This window comes from Muntiacus reevesi, chromosome 1 (genome assembly GCF_963930625.1).
Source record: "Muntiacus reevesi chromosome 1, mMunRee1.1, whole genome shotgun sequence".
NCBI classification, from domain to species: Eukaryota; Metazoa; Chordata; class Mammalia; order Artiodactyla; family Cervidae; genus Muntiacus; species Muntiacus reevesi.
The window spans coordinates 217861106-217879903 of NC_089249.1; the positions used below are offsets into that span (position 1 = coordinate 217861106).

An 18798-nucleotide genomic window follows, 5' to 3' on the forward strand; every position below is an offset into this window, starting at 1 on the left:
CTGGACTCGCGCGGGAAGGGGGCGGGGCGAGAGCCCGCAAGTGGGGGCGGAGTCGGCCGGGGGCAGTCTCGCCCGGTCCCCTTGGTTTTACTGTCGCTACAACCTGCCTCTTTGAAGTTCTGAAGAAGGCCTAAGCTGGTCCACTCTCTGGATTCGAGTCATGGTGAGAAGCAGTTCTGGAAGCACCAAGTCCTGTGTTCACCCGTTCCTACGCTGAGAGCCCTGTAGCAGTACTAGAAGAAGGCTGTTTTGTTTATTGCTTACTTTTCTCGCTGCATCTCTCACGGAGGCAGGACCTTCCTTGGGTCTGAAAAGAGACTACAGTAAGCTCTCCTCCCCCTCCCGCCCCGAGGACAGCTCTGTTCTACACGCATTGTGCGAAGCCCTTGTCAAGTATTAGTGTTAGTAGGCACCAGTCTGTGCCATGGTTACCGTTCCCTGAGCAGCACAGAAGTCTTCCAGAGGTTAGATGGCTAAAAAGTGATAGGGGTTGAATGCGAACCTTCCAGTCTGTAACACTAACCTGTGTTGCCACTATCGTGTGCAGTCTCGTCTTGAACCTTTCCACACCTTCAAACATTAGACTTACAGTTTCCAAAATTGCTCTGGTTGATTTTTTTTGGTCAGACATGTACTTGACTTAAAACTGCATGCAAAAGGAGCTACTACTAATTTTTGTTCATATGTCATCTACTTAATGACGTGTTCTTGAATTTTGCCAGGGCTTTGGATGACTTTGCAACCTTTGTTTTTTTCCCCTTTTATTGAAAACTGGAACTTAGTCTGCAGTCTTCTGGAATATCTTCTTTGATACTGAGCTGCTAAAATCCTTGGAATTTTCATATGTGATAAGAGTACTAGGAGGCTCTTTTGTTATAATATTTGACCTTTGACCTTAGTTCCTGCCACAAGGCCACAAAAACCCTTGGCATTTCCTGGGTGATAGGAATGTGATTTCTTCTAATGAGCAACTTTGTGTGGGCTCCTAGACAGCTTCTGAATGGGAGCTGGTCATTGAAAAGATCAAGCCACGATTAGAAAGTTGGAATTTTTTAGCATCTCCCTCCCGAGCCTTTCCTTGTGGGAAGGCTTCCCTTGTGGCTCAGCTGGTAAAGAATCCACCTGCAATGCCAAAGACCTGGATTTGATCCCCTGGAGAAGGGAAAGGCTACCCACTCCAGTATTCTGGCATGGAGAATTCCATGGACTATAGAACATAGGCTTGCAAAGAGTTGGACACTGCTGAGCGACTTTCATTTCACTCTCACGCCACCCCCTACCCTTGCCATTGTATTGAGATGAGGGAAGTTTTGAGAACGGAGCTAATGATAAATCATGCCTAGGTGATGAAGCATTCTTTAAAATTCCAACAAAATGGGGTTCAGAGAGCTTCCAGGTTGGTGAACACATCCACACACCAGGAGGGTGCCACACCCTCAACTCAGGAAGACAGAAGCTCCTGTGCTTGGGACCTACTCCCCCCCATATCCCTCACCCCAGGCCTCGACCTCTGTATATCATCTGGCATTCATCTGTATCCTTTAATAGACTAATAAACATAAGTAAGTGTTTCCCAGAGTTCTGTGAGTTGGTCTAGCAAATTACTGAATCCTCCAGGTACGAGGTCACAGGAACCTCCAGGTAGAACAGAAGTTGGGAGTAACTTGGGGACTTACTATTTGTAATTGGCATCTGAAGCAGAGTCAGTCTCATGTACTGGTCCCTAACCTGTGTTATCTGATGTTATTTCAGATTGTGTCAGAATTGAGTTAAATTGTAGGACAACCAGCTGGTATCCCAGAGAACTGCTTGGTGGGAGAAAACGCTCATGCATTTGGTGTCAGAGGTAAAGTATTCTGTATGAGTAGTAATGGAGACATGTAGGAAAAAGACTGGGTTTTTCTAGTATATACATTAATCTGACTTGCTGTTAACATCAGACTGAATCCAATAGGAACTACTACTAATTTTAGGCAATCATATGTCATCCATTTAATGACATGTTCTAGAATCTTGCCAAGATTCTGAAAAGATTTACAGCCTCTGTTTCCCATCCCACCACTCTTTGGAAAACCGTAACCTAGGTTCCAGTTTCCTGGAATATCTTCTACCCACACAATTTCTCCAGAATATTAGCAGTGACCAAGTTGCATATTTACACTACTGGGAATGTAATAGTTACTAAGTCAGGAGTCTTGAAATGATTTTTTCATTTGAAAAGATGTAATATTAGAAACAGTCTTAAGACAAAATTCATATTGCTTTTACCCTCACATAATACAGTTCTACAGATAACTTCCTGATACTTTCACAACCCCAAATTTACTCCACTCAGCTGGCTTTCTCATTGGAATTAATGGAAACACCACTTCATTTGTTCAGGCCATAATGCTGAGAGTCATCCTCATACTCCTCTCATACATTCCCTGTCAATCTGTCTGAAAATCCTCTTGGCTCTGTCTTCAAACTGTGTCTCAGATTCAATACCTCGGTATTCTCACAGCCAACTTCATCCCATAGGATGAAGGACAACCCAAGTCCTTTACTTCCCTCCTCCAGTAGCCTAGTCTTCACACAGCAGTCAGAGTGATCCTGGCATTTTTCTGCTTAAAACCCCACAGTGTATCCCCAGATCAATTGGAATAAAAAGCCAGTCCTTTCAGTAGACTACAGAGCCCAATACCAACTGGCCTGCTTACTCCTAAATGACTTTGCTCACTCTGTCTCAGCCACACTACCTTCATTGCTATTCCATGGGGAATATTTCTAGTGCAAAAGCTCTAGCTGTTCTCTCTGCTTATCAGTTCATCAGTCAGTTCAGTCACTCAGTCATGTCCGACTCTTTGCAACCCCATGGACTGCAGCACACCAGGCTTCCCTGTTCATCACCAACTCCCGGAGCTTGCTCAAACTCATGTCCATCAAGTCAGTGATGCCATCCAACCATTTCATCCTCTGTCAGTTGCTTCTCCTCTTGCCTTTGAATTTTCCCAACATCAGGGTCTTTTCCAGTGAATCAGTTCTTCGAATCAGGTGGCCAAAGTATTGGAGCTTCAGCATCAGTCCTTCCAATGAATATTCAGGACTGATTTCCTGTAAGATTGACTGATTTGATTTGTAGTCCAAGGGACTTGCAAGAATCTTCTCTAACACCACAGTTGAAAAGCATCAATTTTTCAGCGCTCAGCTTTCTTTATGGTTCAATTCTCACATCCATACATGACTACTGGAAAAATCATAGCTTTGACTAGACAGACCATTGTTGGCAAAGTAATGTCTCTGCTTTTTAATATGCTGTCTATGTTTGACATAGCTTTTCTTCCAAGGAGGAAGTGTCTTTTAATTTCATGGCTGCACTCACCATCTGCAGTGATTTTGGAGCCCAAGAAAATAAAGTGTGTCACTGTTTTCCATTGTTTCCCCATCTATTTGCCATGAAGTGATGGAACTGGATGCCATGATGTTCATTTTTTTTTAATGTTGAGTTTTAAGCCAGATTTTTCACTTTCCTCTCACTTTCATCAAGAGATTCTTCAGTTCCTCTTCACTTTCTGCCATAAAGGTGGTATCATCTGCATATCTGAGGTTATTGATATTTCTCCCAGCAATCTTGATTACTGCTTGTGCTTCATCCAGCCCAGCATTTTGCATGATGTACTCTGCGTGAAAGTTAAATAAGCAGGGTGACAATATACAGCCTTGACATACTTCTTTCCCAATTTGGAACCAGTCCATTGTTCCATGTACAGTTCTAACTGTTGCTTCTTGACCTGCATACAGATTTCTCAGGAGGCAGGTAAGGTGGTCAGGTATTCCCATCTCTTGAAGAATTTTCCACAGTTTGTTGCAATCCACACAGTTAAAGGCTTTGGTGTAGTCAATAAAGCAGAAGTGATGTTTTTCTGGAACTCTCGATTTTTATATGATCCAATATGTTGCAGTTTGATCTCTCTGCTTATAAAGCTTGTATTCTGGATATTTTAATTACTCTCAAATATTTCCTCAAATGTCACCTTCTCAGTGAAGCCTTCCCTGACCAACCTAATTAAACCCTGGCCCTTACCACAGCATTGCCAGTATCCCTTTGTTGTTCAGTTGCTCAGTCGTGTCTGACTCTTTGCAGCCCATCAACTGCAGCCTGTCAGGCTTCCCTGTCCTTCACCATCTCCTGTAGCTTGCTCAAACTCATGTCCATTGAGTCAGTGATGCCATCCAACCATCTTGTCCTCTGTCATCCTCTTCTCCTGCCTTCAATCTTTCCCAGCATCAGGGTCTTTTCTAATGAGTTGGTACTTCAAGTCAGGTGGCCAAAGTATTGGAGCTTCTGCTTCAACATCAGCCCATCCAAATGAATATTCAAGATTGATTTCCTTTAGGATTGACTGGTTTGGTCTCCTTGCAGTCCAAGGGATTCTTAAGAGCCTTCTCCCAAAACTACAGTTATTCTCCCTTACTCTGCTCCATTTTTTCAGTAGCACTTATCAACTTCTTCCATATTTATTATGCTTTACTCCTTCCTGTCTGTCTCTGCCTGCTTGAATGTCAGTTCCCTGAGGGGAGGCATGTTTGGCCGTTTGGTTCCTTGCTATATCCCAAGTGCCTGGAACAAGGGTGTGCTCAGCACTTACTAGGTGCTCAGCAAACATTTGTGAAATGAATGAATGAATGAACTTGAACAGTTATTTTCATGATGGAGTATTGTTGTCTAGGCCTTTCTTACCTGCAGATACATGAACATAGTGGTAAGCATACTAAGCATATTTTGTATATGATATTTTTGTCATCATACCATAAATACTATCATGTTTCTAAATATTTTCAAAATTACAACCACTTTTTCTTTTTAAATGTACTTAAACTTTTTGCATGCTTGTTATTATTTTTCAGACAATAGAGTTGTTCAAAGGAAAAGTTAATTATTTCCCACCTCCATTTATCTTATCCTGCTGAAAGGAACCACTTTCAAATTTAGTGGATACCTTTCGAAATATTTTCTCTGTACATATATAAAAATATGTAATATGTACAGATTTCACAGTTCAAAGACAAGTATGTAACTTTATTTTCTGTAACACAAGCCAGTTTCTATTTTAGACCTCATTCCCTCTGATAGCAGAAAAACTAAGTATAGTTAACTCAGGATAAATGTTCACACTTCATGATTTGCTTATGTATTAATGATCAGTTATGGTTTAATTCAGGCTTAATCCACCTGCAGTGTGGGAGACCTGGGTTCGATCCCTGGGTTGGCAAGATCCCCCGAAGGAGGGAGTGGCAACCCACTCCAGTATTCTTGCATGGAGGATCCCCATGGACAGAGGAGCCTAGCAGGCTGTAGTCCATGGGGTTGCAAAGAATCGGACCCAACTGAGCGAGTAAGCGCAGCATAGCATGGTTTAATGCTAGTGAACTTGTTCTTTTCTCCTTTCACCTTTATATAATTACCAAGTTTTTTAAAGTTATTATAAAAGAATATATGTTCATTACCGAAAAATTTTGTTGTTGTTCAGCTGCTAACAACAGCTGTCCAACTGTTTTGAGACCCCATGAACTGCAGCACACCAGGCTTCTCTGTCCTTCGCCGTCTCCTTGAATTTGCTCAAACTAATGTCTGTTGAGCCAGTGATGCCATCTCCTCTGTTGCCCCCTTCTCTTCCCCTCAGTTTTTCCTAGCATCAGGGTCTTCCCCAGTGAGTCAACTCTTCGCATCTGGTGGTCAAAGTACTGGAGCTTCAGTTTTCAGCATCAGTCCTTCAGTGGATATTCATGGTTGCTTTCCTTTAGGATTAACTGGTTTGATCTCCTTGCAGACCAAGGGACTCTCAAGAGTTTTCTCCAACACCACAGTTCGAAAGTGTCACTTCTCTGGCACTCAACCTTCTTTATGGTCCAACTCTCACATCCATACATGAGTCCTGGAAAAACCATAGTTTTGACTATACGGATTTTTGTCGACCAAGCGATTCTCTGCTTTTTAATACACTGTCTAGGTTTGTTATAACTATTCTTCCAAGGAGTAAGCATCTTAAAATAGTAAATCACAAATAAGCAAAATAAAAACCGTTTGTAAAGCCAGCAGCCAGAAATAATCAATTTGTTCTGTTCATATATATGCATATTTGAGATCATATTATAATTAGCTTTTATTGCTTTATATATTGCAAACATTTTTTCATATCAGAAAATACACTTCTGACATTTTTAATGACTGTGTGGTCTCCCACTGTATAAATGTACCATAATTATTTTACCTGATTTTGTACATTTGGTTTGTTTCCAGCTTTTCATTTTTGTGGAATTACTTGTAGATGAATCTCTGTGCACATCCCTAATTATTTCCTCAGGATAAACCCCTGGAACAGTTATTAAAAGGTTGTGCTCACTGTTGAAGTCTTTTGATGATGTTGTCAGCAGACCTACCAAATGGTATCACTGCTTTCACTCCAGCAGGCAGAAGGATCCTTTTCTTCACATTGTGCCAACACCATCTTAAGTCTTCCACATTACCTTGTTTTTCGATGTTTTCTTAAATATTTTCACAAGTATATTTTTTCCAACATATATTTTTCAGATGACAATTATTTGGGATTCATTTTAGAAACTAGATCCTCTTTTATAATTTAATGGACTCCTCCTTATCTTATCAAGTATTCTTTGTATTGATTTTAGTCCAAAGTCCTATAGGTACAAAAGTCAGTTTGTATATTTTCTATTTGTGACATGTTCTTTTATTCTGGAATATATTTTAAAACTGACCCATAAGGAAACGGCCATATTCATTTTCTCCTCTTATCTTATTTTACCTCTTAGCAGCTTCTGAGACACTGGACTATGCACCTCTTCTTCCAACACTATTCCCCTTTAATTCCCTTGCCACCACACTCTCCTGGGTGCCCTCCTCCTTCTCTGACCACTCCTCAACCTTCCTAACCAGCTTCTTCCTCTTCCCTCTTGTTCTGTGCCCAACACTTTCTGTTTATGTAATGCTGTTACCAAACTCAGATCTGGATCCTCATTGCCCAAAAATCATTACTCAAGAAAGAGACAAATGTTTGTAAGAGGAAAGTTGCTTTTATTCAGAGTGCCAGCAATCTGAGGAGACAGTGAATTCAGTTTCCCTGCAAAGCTGTCGCTGAAGATTCTGCTCGGCCATGATAGTTTGTAAAGGGGAAAAAAGGAAGTAATCTCAGTTGATCATTGAAATAGGGGCACAGAGTTGTTTCAGTTCCCGATATAAAGAAAGCTGAGAGCCAAAGAATTGATGCTTTTGAACTGTGGTGTTAGAGAAGACTCTTGAGAGTCCCTTGGACTGCAAGAAGATCCAACCAGTCAGTCCTAAAGGAGATCAGTCCTGAATATTCATTGCAAAGACTGATGCTAAAGCTGAAACTCTAATATTTTGGCCACCTGATGCAAAGAACTGACTCACTGGAAAAGACCCTGATGCTGGGAAAGGTTGAAGACAGGAGGAGAAGGGGACGACAGGGTGAGATGGTTGGATGGCATCACTGACTCAATGGACATAGGTTTGAGCAAACTTTGGGACTTGGTGATGGACAGGAAAACCTGGCATGCTGCAGTCCATGGGGTTGCAAAGAGTTGGACACGACTGAACAACTGAACTGAACCAAACTGAATCCTGTTATCTTAAGATGTAAATTAGGGGAGTGGGTCTGGTAAGACCTTTACAACCTTGAGACATTCTTTTGATTTACTGTGATAACCAATTGAAAAAGTATATAGCTCCCTTGTTAAGACTAGCAAGGGGGACTCTCTCCATTCCCCCTTCTGATGTCTATGTCAGAAGCTTTCTCTGTCCCTTTTTCACTTTAATAAAACTCTGCTACACAGACGCTCTTAAGTGATCAAGCCTGGTCCCTGGTCCCAAAGCTAAATCATCTTCTTCGGAGATCACAAATCCAACATTGTTCACCATAAGCTATCAATGTCAAGACAAAAGGAACCTCCCAGGAGAGTTCTTTCCTGCCAGGAGCTGCTTTCAACCCCAGTATAAGTCACTTGGCTTCCATTACCAACTCCACAAATAAGCCCCCAGGCCCCTTCTCCATCCTCCAGGCCCGTATATCCAGCTACATGCTTGGACATCTCAACTGGGGCCCCTCACAGACAGCTCTAATAATGCAAGTGTCCAAAACTGACCCACAGTATTCCTCCCAGCTCCTCTCCCAGCATTCCCCTTCTCAGTGAGTAGCTCCATCATCCCACGAAATACTTGTGCCAGAATTCCAAGTCCTTCACAAAGTTTCCACCTCTAATCAATCAACACACTCCTCAAGGTTCATCTCCCAATTACTTAATGCTGTGCTTCTCTCTATCTCTTCCCAACCTGGGCCAGTCATTACAGCTCATACCCTAGCCATAGGAATTGGGTCACAAAGGACTCAAGCTTGGCCAGTCAGTTCCTTCCTGGGATTTACTGATCTAGGATAAGGTTTCTGTCAGGTAGCAAACCTCGAGCACAAATGAAAATAGTTTCAGCTTTTCTATTTAAAGGACAAAAGTCTTGGAGGACACTTGCTCAAGATTTGCGGACCTTGCTCAACCTTTTGGTCTTCTGACATGAGTTGATGCTCAAACTATGTGCAATATATATAGTAAGTGCTCAGTAAATGTTGGTTACTATTCTTATGATTAATTCTGAAAAGTTTCAGTCTAGTCCTTTTTGTTTGTTTCATTTGTTCTATCCCATCTTAGGAATACCAGTTTTGTATATGTTGGGACTCATTTGACTATCCTCCACCTCCCTCATTTTTTGGTCTTTGCTTCTTTGCCATTTTTCATGTTTTTTGAAGTTTTTTTGTGCATGCATGCATGCTTGCTCAGTTGTGTCCAGCTCTTTTCAGTCATGTGGACTGTAGCCCACCAGGCTCCTCTGTCTAAGGAATTTTCTAGACAAGAATACTGGAGTGGGTTACCATTTCTTCCTCTAGGGAATCTTCCTGACCCAGGGTTCGAACCAGCATCTCCTGCATTGGCAAGAGGATTCTTTACCACTGAGCTACCTGGGAAGCCCTTAGTTTTTTAGTTATTTTATTTTTGATGTTTCTAATGTTCCCAGGCAAATATCAGATTAATACAGTTAAGTTCCTCCATGTTGTCCTTAAATTTAAAATAAAATTCTAACAAGGCATACTTGCTTTTTTTTTCATCCTTCCAAAATGTATGATTTAGTGGTTTTCAGTATACTTGATACAGTTATACAACCATCACCACTTATCTAAAACACTTTGATCACCCTTGAAAGAAACCACATGTCCATTAGCAGTCACTCTCCTTTCCTGCCTCCCTCGCCCCTATGAACCATTGATTTACTGTACATCCCTATCAGCCTGTTCTGAACATTTCATATGAATAGCATCAGACGTGTGTCTGCTTCTTAGCATAGTTTTTAAGATTTCATCCATGTTATAGTATGTATTAGCATTTCATTCCTTTTTGTGGCTGAATAACTTTTTACTGTATATATGTTGTGTTTTCATTCATCAGGTGATAGATATTAGGTTGTTTCCACTCTATAGTATCTGTTTTTGCCAGTGTAATATAAGGAATGAATATAAGGAGACTGGACTGCAGCCTCCACATAAAAGCCTACAGAATCCTCAGATGAAGAAAGAGGTATTTGGGAGAAATTTGTATTTTCTGGAGAACAGTGGATGTGGGTCAGGGTCCCCCTAGATTTGGGGAAATCCCAATTTTAAATGATCTGTTAACCCTGTTCTTGGTATGCACATAATCATCACACCATGTATCTTCTATGTCAGATGGAGACAGTCCTCACCATGGGCATGTTCTGACTTTCTCCTGTCTTCTCACTCACTCTGTCTTTGGCCTGGTTGGTATTCATTCCTGAAATACCCTTCAACTATAAGTCTCTCTTCATGTGTGATTTCTTAATCATTATACCATTTTCTAAAATCTGCTCCCATTAGCACTTCTAGGAAGTGAGGGTGAACTTTTCCAGAACACTGAAGACAGATAACCCCCACTCCCTTTTTTATGTCCCTTGTGGATAAAAATAAATAACTAAAAATTGGGTGTGGGGACCTGGAGTTACACTGCAAACATGAGACTAAAGAGGATGTGACTAGCCCAGACATCTCTGTAGCTGATGTGTAAAGCTGAAGACTGTGTAGTGTGCCATAGGGAATTCAAGTGAAACCCAGAATATTAAGCAGAGACTTAGGATGAAGGTGAGGTGATAGATGGAGGACACTTGGGAATTTCAGTTTAATCATGGGATGAAAGCTGTTTAAGTACACTTAAAATCATAGCACTGCCTTGCTTTGTTTCACAGTGAAGGATGCACTTACTGCCTTGTGTCTGGTCTTTCCTTATTTAATCCTAGTATTATTTTAATTATATTAATTTGGAGCATTTCTCCCCAACTAGATTATGAGCTTCTTACAAGAAGAGACCCTGTTTACCTCATAATACTCATATATGTTTCTGAATTTGTTCAATGCAATGAACATTTACCTGCTAGCTCAGATTCTGGCTCCTCTGATTTCTGTGGACTTGGGAGATTTGGTTTCCTTTTCCAAGGCTCAGGTCGTGAAATCTGTCCTTCATTCTTGGCAAGGCATTCATGAGGATCAAATGAAACCAAGGCTGTGGGAACCCTTTTAGAACTGAAAAGAGCTATGTAAATATCTGTGATATTTAGAAGTTTCCAGATATCAATCAGTATGCCAGGGTGCTAGTTGTTTTGAGCTTTCAGGGGAGGACCCCTCAATGCCCTTTCCATCTGAGAACAGAGAAAGCCCTGAGCATCCCCTCCCTTAGGAAGCTGCTCCCATTTCTCACCTGGCCTCTCCCTTTTTCAGGACTCTCAGAGTGTGATCATGTCATACGGAAATCCAGTCTGCTTTTAAACACCTTTCTTTAACCATATTAGAAGTTCTGATTGTTACTAGATCGATTGGTTGGTTTTCAAATCTGTGAATTTGCATTTAAACCAGCAGCATTCGTAGGTCAGTATTCCTTTAGACCAGCTCCATCAGAAAGGGTTGTCCAGTTACCTAGTGAATATTTGAAACTTCAGATACTGATGCCACGAAGCTGAGGTTTTCCTGTAGGGCCTCCACTAGTGGGGAGTGGTGCAGAGAGGGGAGGAGAGGGAGAAGGGCAGTCAAGGGAGAACAGTCTGAAATAGAAGTGTCTTTTGCCTTCAGGATATATCAGGTCACAGGAGAGAGGAGACTGGTTCTCAAGAAAGAACAAAAAAAACTTACAAGTAAACACTGAGGACAACGCAGAAGTACAAGAAGTATGTAAAATTAATATGGAGTATTTCCTGAAGGTAGGTTTTGAAGGGAACCAGGAGAGAGGAACCTCTGATTTAGGGGTCATATATCCTTCTCTACTTGAAGTAGAACCAAGCTCAAACAGGAATATTTCTAATCTTTATCATCTAAACTGAGCCTGGTGCCAGCAGTTTGGGTGCTGATCCTGATTGCAGTTACCAGGTTTCACACACCCCAGTCAAACCCTTTAAAGCATCTCCTCCTCATGTAGGAGCAGTTAAGAAGTACTTTGGGGAAAACAATTGAAAACTAATACCTCCAAATCAAAACTATAACCTCATCATAATTCCTTTATCTCTTTTGAAATGGGTTTTAAACCAGAACAACTATTTCTAATTTTTAGAAATATTTTAAATAATTGTCAGTAATAGTCTTTACTAATCATGAAAAGAGAAACACATACATTAGTCTGTTTGAAAGTATCATTTCTGATCTTTTGCTCAGTATGTGAGTTGCTGTTTTCCACCTCATTTTGTGACAAAGGTGTGGTACACATGTTCCCCACCCCCATGCCCCCCAAACCAATACTAGACTCCTCTAGAATAGTGGAAGAACAGAAGTTAAGGCAACCCTACACTCCCAGCGAACACTCATCAGGTATTACCTGGAAACTGTTCAAGGCAAAAAAAATTTTTTAAGGGGCCACGAGCTTCTTGGAGTTAATAATCCATTCTGCCTGCTGCCTCCCAGTTATTTCACTGCTGTATGACAATCACCTCTGCATTGTATCATACACTGATTTCATTCCTGGTAACTGTTAAAGGACTGACCTTTTCAGATGATTGGCGCTTCTAAATAAATCAGATCCATTTGAGGTCATGTCTGTGGGAATATCAAGCTTGCATTCTCACATGCCGTCTTGAGTGGGTGAAAAACAATTGGAATTTCTGTACAGAGTTGAGTTGATGTATGAAATGGATCCTGTTACTCAGCTACAATCCAGAGTGAGGCCAATGTTTCAAGAAAAACATTTGATTTGCATTTTTCTGGGCTTTGTCAATACTTGGAAACCAGAGGCAGTTTGTTCCAAGGAAGAGATCACGGATGGTTGGTCTGAGGAACACAGAGACTCCAGATTCATTTCCCCGCCTTCAGCTTGGGTTTCCACGTCTTCCTTATCAACCCACCAAAGTCTGCAGAAGTCTTTTATTACCAGCTCAAATGCCTCTTCCTCCTTGAAACCTGAGTCATTGTCAGCACTGGTTCACTCGTCTTTGTCTTGGAATTCATTGTGGTACGGTTGTCCCTAGTGTTACTACTTTGCTCATCTCAGTTTCACCTCACCCCCAGCAGTATCCTGAGAGACCCCAGTGGAGTATGAACAGCTGCTGGATGCAGTAGATGTGAGCAGCCACTGAGGAAATTGAAGTCTCAGTGAAATCCTATATGGAAACCCAGGCAGGCTGTGGAATCAAAATTAAGAAAGGTAGAAAAAAAAAATGTAAAATGTCGAAGATTTAACCTGATAAATTTTGAGCAAAAGAAGAAAGAAACATGATACAGTGGATAAGGCAGAACTTTGGGCTCAAATCTGAGTGAAGTTTACAGAGTCCACTCAAACAGATCCCTAGAGAAGAAATAGAGCCAAGAAAATGTTAGAAACTTGATTGTAGATTTTACAAGATTGAACCAAGAGGGCCAAGTGTGGGGTAATGGAAAATAAAATAGGCACTCCAAGAATAATACATTGTTTTCCCATTTAAAAAGTAAGGAAGCACAATCTGAAAAGTATGGAAAAGTGCAAGTTTAGGTCTGTGTTCAGAGATGCCGTGGCATATCATTATGTGCACACTCAAGATCCTCATGCCTTGAGTTCAGCTGCCAGCTCTGCCGCAAAGTTCTGTGGCAATTCTTTAACCTCTCGATGCATAAGTTCCCCCACCTGACAAATGGGAAATAATTAATGGCCACCTCATGGTATTCTTGTAAAGACTGGAGGAGTTGCCAGCAGTGGTGCCTGGTACATAGTGAGTACCATGTTATTTTATTACACGTAAAATTTGAAAGTTCTCCTTGGTGATTTATTTGAAATAAATAAACTTTAGGAATAACCTTATCAAATCTTTCACAAATGATGAAACACAATGTCATTTTGTGACCTTTATAAGCCATTTGAATTGCATTTTATTATCTGCCAGTCTCTTTAGGTCATTTTTAAGTGACTTCATGTATTTAAATCTTGTCTTCCAGTATGACTCTTGCATGCAAAAAGTTCTATCTTAACCTTATGTGACACTAAAAGTGTGAGGCACATATATCAGAGCTTAATAATACCTGTTAGTTCCTTTAAAATGCAAAATTTAAGTGTATCCTAATGACAGTCATTTACACATTAGCAGTGATAACTTTCTTTCTTTCTTTCTTTTTAAGTATTTATTTATTTGGCTGCACCAGGTGTTAGTTGTGGCACTTAGGATCTTCAGTCTTCTTTGTGGCATGCGAACTCAGTTGTGGCATGTAGGATCTAGTTCCCAGACCAGGGCTCAAACCCAGGGCGCCTGTGTTGGGAGCATGGAGTCTTAGCCAAGCCACTGGACCACCAGGGAAGTCCCAGCTACTTTCTTTCTTTCTTTCTTTTTTAATGCCATCTTGGAAGACCCAGATGGCCCTGGCAGAAAGGTCTGGATAAGTAAGTGTTAACAAAGGGAGAGAAAACCCCAGAAGGAAATGTGGCTGGGGCAGCAGATCTTGCTGGGTCTTGGTAGTCAGAGGAAACAAGATGTGTTTACTGAAAAGTTTTATGAAAGCAAACAGAAGTTATAACAAGGACCATGGCCCATACTTTTCAACTGCCCCTCTATCCAGCTACGGCAGACTCATCTTCATGTGTTTTTCCACAGATGTTGGGCCCCTGTCCTCAGGCTGCTCACAGCCCATTGAAGAAATGGGTCAGCAGCCTCGCAGCACAAGCCAGGCCATGGAAGAAGGCCCTACAGGGCCCCAGAGCTCAGAACTTGACCTGAAGCTTTGGCCAGGAGGTGATATTTGTCCTTCCTGTTAACCAAATGTAAGGGAACTGTTGCAAGGACACAGGAAGGATCGAATCACTTCAGTAAACCATCCATTTATGAGCCATTTCAAATGTACCGATTTCCTCCTGGGGCGGTGGGAGAGGGAAAATGAGAAGAAAAACCAAGTCCAGTGGTCTTAACTCTGAGGGGATGAACAGACTTGGCCTACATGGGTCAGAGAGTGTGCTTTGATGGAAAGGCAAGACTTTTCTCTGGGATATCTAGAATTGGAGGCAAGGGGAGGCAAGTGGGAGGTTGGGGGTGTAGGCTCTGGAGGAGGGAAGTAGGAAGTGTGTTCTGTCCTCCCAGCGGGGCTCTCCCTCCCCAAGCAGATCACTAGCACAGATTGGAGTGACTATAAGAAGGAGAGACGGGGGTTCCATTCAAAAGCTGGATGGGCTGGTGACTGTCCCTTTGCCGCAGAGCTAGAGTGGCAGTGCAGCATGCATCCTGGAGGTCTAGCATGCCAAGCTCCTGGAGGACCCCAAGGTCAAGGGGACAGAGTAGGAACAGGGTTTGTGCCAATCTACTGCCCTGTCTGAGAGGGTGCTCTCCTGATGAGGCCCATCAAGGGCCTGTGGGCTGTGTGGCCAGCAACGAAAACGAGAGGAGCGGAAGGAGGCTGAGCCAGATATTCCCCCTTCCTCCCAGCAACGATGCCCACATCCTGTCCAGCCTACATCCATCCATCAGATTTAGGACCTTCAAAGTAAAGAGACAGGGTGTACAGCCAGTTGAGTTGCCAGATAAAACACAGGACACCCAATTAAATTTGAACTTCAGACAAACAAGGAATAATTGTTATTGCATGAGACATACACTAAAAAAAGACCATTCCTTGTTTATCTGGAATTCAAATTTTACTGGCTGTCCTGATTTTTTTTTTAATTGTTTTGCTAAATCTGATATTTCTAGTAACAGGACACCATGCTAAGTAAACCTCAACATTTTTGAGGATGGTATTAAAGTAGTAGGGTCTTGTCATGTCTGGGCAATTGTGGGAACTTCCAGAAGTGGTGCTGACTTCTCCAGGCTCTGGGATTTGGTTACTGACTCCCAGGTGACAGTTCCCTTTCCAAGCACTTGGCTCCTTTTCCCTCTGGGAGTTGTGAGAGAAAAGAAAAAAGAAATATACTATACAGGCTGATTTGATGGGCCAGCCAAAGCAACCAGCAATAACTCAGGGGTTTCAAACTGTGGGTCACAACTCCTGCAGGTTGTGAACCCAGGCCATGCCAGCATTTTGAGTAGGGGATTGGGTGGATTAGGGAAGGGGATCAGAGTGTACTGCCTGCCTTTTTTTTTCAACTGCTCTCCCTTTTTAATCAATTTTACACAATGATATTGTACATGAGTAATCACATTAGGAGACAGGATGGGTTTCCTGTACATATGCAAGATTGTACAAGCTCATTCACTGAGGCTTTTAGAAGGTTTTATCAGTACAAAACTTGTTAATACAGGTGAAGCCCAAGAATACAGTAGACATGACAGGACATCACCTCAGCAGAGGTGAATTCTTAAGGTGTGTGTCTCCTGCCCACACTGTCTGCCATGAACCAAGTGTAAGAGAACTTTCTCTCTCAGGTATTTAACCTTTGATGAGCACAGGCCTGTGGGACACGCAGCTTTGCAGTGACCCCACAGCTCAACCACACCAACCTTGACATGAGCAAAGGATATCTTTCTCCAAGTATTCTCAAGAGTAATAAAGCTATTTGTGGTCACCCTACTCCTTTGGGTAACCTACATTCTAAAATATATGATTATTAATCTGGCAACATTCTCAAGCCTTTTTGGCAAGGTATCTCAAATATCTCATTACTGTTCATCTACTCACTAAAAATTCTTCGAGCTTCATAAAGATTGTTTCTGATTTCCCCCCCAAAGTATGACAATTACATACAGAATAAATGTGCTAGAGTTAAAAGAACTAAACAAACCAAAACAAAAAAGAACAGAGGGCAGACTTTTTCTTATAAAATAAAGCAGGAATGGAGACATAAGAGAAAGTCTAGGACACACATTAATGAAGGAAGCTGAGTCCACTAACGATTCTGTCACTTCTACACAATCCACTAACAGTTCTGAGCGAGTGTGTTCCTACTTTCCTTTTTCACACCCAATCTTATCAGACACAGGAACTGTTAAACGTTCACAATGTTGACCTTCACTTGGCCTGTGGAATTCCCATGATAGGCAATGGGGAAACTATGCCCACAAGCCCACACAGTCAGCTATAGCTTCCCATGGCCAGAGCTAGAGCTTGTCACTGCCTGGGATGGGTTTTAGTTCTCTCACTTACGTACCTCAGGAACATAGAGGTTGAAAGACTACATTAAACAAAGGCTTCCAGGACACAATAGGGAAAGAAAAACTCATGCATCACATTCACATCTATTTTCCATCCTTCACAAAGCCTAAGCCTCTTAGAATGATTTTATATCTATATGAAACAGGCTTTTGTAAGCAGGTTTTTAAAAAGATAAAGCAGGAGAAATCAGTAACTGGCTGAGATTTGACCTGAAGTAGAGAAAGAAAATGTTTGCTAGATTTTAAAAATGATAATTTTACAAAGAAAAGACAATCTTCAGTCTGTAATTCTATTACTTAACTGTCTCTAGAAGCAGAGTATTAATACAAAATATAAACTGATTTTTTTCATTAGACAGTTCCACAGAATTTCAATGAACATTTAACATTCATTGTCTTTGTAAATTCTATGTAATAATCCATGACTACCGAAGGTTTCCTATGTGTGATTTTATACTCTTGCACAATCCTTTTTATAAACAAAATACTGGGAGGACATGTGTTAAGAAACAGCCAAAGGACAACTATTCCTCTTTCCTGAAATAGTAAAATCAGATTACTACCTACCTTACACCCACCACTGGTATGCACACAGTTTGTTGTTTAGTTGCTGAGTTGTGTCTGACTCAGTGACCCAGAGGACTATATAGCCTGCCATGCTCCTCTGTCCATGGAATTTCCCTGGCAAGAATATTGGAGTAGGTTGCCATTTCCTTCTCTACTGCCTGCATTTTATCTCAAAAAATTCCTGTGTCTCTGAGTCATTGTGTTTGCACATGGCTAACGATATTTCTTACTGTAGTGAGGGTCCAAAATGTTTGAAATACACTAATGATGTTGAGGCTTGCAGGGCATTATTGTGAAAACTGTTGGATCAACAGCCAGGATGAGTTGGTTTCACACCCATGGGTTAGGGTAAGCTTTGCCTTGTTCTGGAAAAATCACTCTCCAGAACCATCTTATCTTTTCATGGAATCTTCAGTCCCTGCATATAAATGGCCAGTGCTTAATTTAAATCATTTAAAGTTCCCAGGTTTGTTCGTTTTGTTTACTGTAATAACTTATTAAAAGCATACACTGGAATTGAACATTGTTGCACCTGGTCTTAGGCATTAAATATAAGTTATAATGTGGGACTAAAGGCATTGTCCAAATGGCCATAGTGGGTTTTTTAAAATTAATTTATTTTTTATTGAAGGATAATTGCTTTACAGAAAACCATAGTGGTTTTTAACATTTGTTTTATTTCCTCTAAAGGCAAGGTTTTTCACTGAAAAATCCATGGAGATTACTTGGGATAATTCCCCAAAACTACCCTAAATGGTTTTGACAGAGTCATAATTTCTCTCATACAAAGAATATATGATGCTTTTGCTTAGAAAGAGGAAGAAGAAATGTTTGCAGTTGTACTTTGAATTATAAAAAAATTCCTATAACAATTAGCTCTTGATTCAGAAATTATAAATGAAGCTATTTCATCATCCAGTGTTACTGAAACATTTTGTCCTGTGATGTTTTAGTTTTTATTGTTCTTAGAGATTTAATTTTTATCTTGCACTCTGTTGGAAATAGCTTATAAATATTAAGTCTAAATACTTATTATCTTGTACCAATTGCTCCAACCTCTGTTTCTTCAAATTTTGCATTTATATGTGAATGAAGTGGATTTGCCATGCTTTTTCAGTGGGGAGATACTGTTTGGCCATGGAATGTACAGGCTTTGGAGGTAGATACACCAGGATATGAAACTAATTCTGACACACAGCACGCTGTGACACACACCACACTATGAATTTGAAAGGCACATAACGCCTTAGAGCCTCAACATCCTTAAATGTAAGATGGGGGGAAAAGTACCTAACTGGAAGAGCTATTGTGGAGTTTATATGAAAGAATAAAGACTGGCGTGCTACATATTCACCCAAGTCCATTTCTGTTTCCTCTTTATGAACTTGACAGTACATTTTCAACCTCCCTTTAGTTAGTTTGGGGCTGTGTGACGGGGTTATGGTGTGGGCTATTTCTAGGCCTGGCTACCTAACCTGGCTCCCATAGAGCACATATGTTTTAGGTCGTGTGGCTGAAAGACGAAGACTGCTCAATTCACCTAAGACTCTGTAAGCAAGAAATCAACCTTTGATTCTTTCTTC

At 41.1% G+C, this 18798-nt stretch overlaps 1 protein-coding gene and 1 long non-coding RNA gene across 4 annotated transcripts in view; one reads left to right on the forward strand and one right to left on the reverse strand.

The window, feature by feature from the left end:
* The first annotated feature begins 131 nt into the window (after positions 1 to 131).
* Positions 132 to 18564, forward strand: LOC136156027 (uncharacterized). 3 transcript variants are annotated; one of them, XR_010660897.1, is made up of 4 exons: positions 132 to 323; positions 1753 to 1846; positions 11193 to 11320; positions 14165 to 18564. It is a non-coding gene; the product is annotated as an uncharacterized lncRNA (long non-coding RNA). The 3 variants fall into 3 exon arrangements; XR_010660898.1 differs by having other exon boundaries at positions 11193 to 11287; XR_010660899.1 differs by lacking the exon at positions 11193 to 11320.
* ZFP62 (ZFP62 zinc finger protein) overlaps positions 5671 to 18798 on the reverse strand; it is a 52376-nt gene continuing 39248 nt past the window's right edge. Inside the window, exon 4 of the mRNA XM_065918341.1 lies at positions 5671 to 5915. The gene's annotated coding sequence lies outside the window, so the exon portion shown is untranslated. The remainder of the gene's footprint in view (positions 5916 to 18798) is intronic.